General features: G+C 47.2%; 1 non-coding gene across 1 annotated transcript; it reads left to right on the forward strand.

The window, feature by feature from the left end:
• Positions 1-583: 583 nt before the first annotated feature.
• Positions 584-690, forward strand: LOC136311327 (U6 spliceosomal RNA). Its single transcript, XR_010726730.1, has one exon. It is a non-coding gene; the product is annotated as a U6 spliceosomal RNA (small nuclear RNA).
• Positions 691-1,466: the final 776 nt, after the last annotated feature.

Here is a 1,466-nt window from a genome sequence, read left to right on the forward strand (position 1 = left end):
AAGCTTCAATCATCAGTTTTTCATTGTGACACCTTCGTTCATTGATTGCTTTCTCATATGTGCCTTGACCGCGGGCCTTCAGCAGACCAAGCAACCCCTTGCTCAAGTCAGCAACCTTGGATCCAAGCTGGTGAGCTTTTTGCTCACACCAGATGAGCCCACACTCAAGCTGGCAACCTCGGAGTCTCGAACCTGGGTCTTCCGCATCCCAGTCCTATGCTCTATCCACTGTGCCACCGCCTGGTCAGGCTACAAATGATGTATTATAGAATTGCACACCTGAAACCTATATAATTTTATTAACCAATGTCACCCCAATAACTTTACTAAAAAGTGTTTTAAAAGAAAACAGAGCAGCCTGACCTGTGGTGGCGCAGTGGATAAAGCATCGACCTGGAAATGCTGAGGTCGCCTGTTCGAAACCCTGGGCTTGCCTGGTCAGGGCACATATGGGAGTTGATGCTTCTGGCTCCTCCCCCCTTCTCTCTCTCTGTCTCTCTCTCTCCTCTCTAAAAATGAATAAATAAAATAAAATAAAATAAAAAAAAAGAAAACAGAGCAATGGGACAGAACTAACATTTAAGTGCTCACTTCGGTGGCACACATGCTAAAATTGGGACAACACAGAGAAGACCAGCATGACCTCTGCATAAGGATGACACGCAAATTCATGAAACACTCCACATTTTTTTAAAAAAAGGGAACTAGCATTTAAAACTACAACTGAAGAAACATTTTCAGAAATGACTGAAGACCTGAACCTACATATTGAAAAAAACCTACCAAGTACCTGAGAAAAGTAGGCTGAAACGATTAAATCTGAGACATATCTGGGCAAAACAATCAGATTTGAAAGATAAAAAAAAAAATCCTGACAAACTCCAGGCAAAGAAGGACTTATAATTTGTAAATGCGAAAGAGTAGGCACAGCAGCATCACCCTTCTCAAAAGCAACATATAAAGTGAGGCAAAAAGGGAGAAGCATTTTCTAAACACTGACTGAAAAAGTGTAATCCAAGGCAGCCTATTTTTCAAGTATCAACAACAACAAAAAACACACACAACATTTTCAGCATGTAGTAGTTAAGGCCTTTCTTTTTTAAAAAAAAGAATTGTTGGCCCTGGCTGGTTGGCTCAGCGGTAGAGTGTTGGCCTGGCGTGCAGGGGACCCAGGTTCGATTCCCGGCCAGGGCACATAGGAGATGCGCCCATTTGCTTCTCCACCCCCGCCCCTCCTTCCTCTCTGTCTCTCTCTTCCCCTCCCGCAGCCAAGGCTCCACTGGAGCAAAGATGGCCCGGGCGCTGGGGATGGCTCCTTGGCCTCTGCCCCAGGCGCTAGAGTGGCTCTGGTCGTGGCAGAGTGACGCCCCGGAGGGGAAGAGCATCGCCCCCTGGTGGGCAGAGCGTCGCCCCTGGTGGGCGTGCCGGGTGGATCCCGGTCGGGTGCATGCGGGAGTCTGTCTGAC

This window comes from Saccopteryx bilineata, chromosome 7 (assembly GCF_036850765.1).
Source record: "Saccopteryx bilineata isolate mSacBil1 chromosome 7, mSacBil1_pri_phased_curated, whole genome shotgun sequence".
Taxonomy (NCBI): domain Eukaryota; kingdom Metazoa; phylum Chordata; class Mammalia; order Chiroptera; family Emballonuridae; genus Saccopteryx; species Saccopteryx bilineata.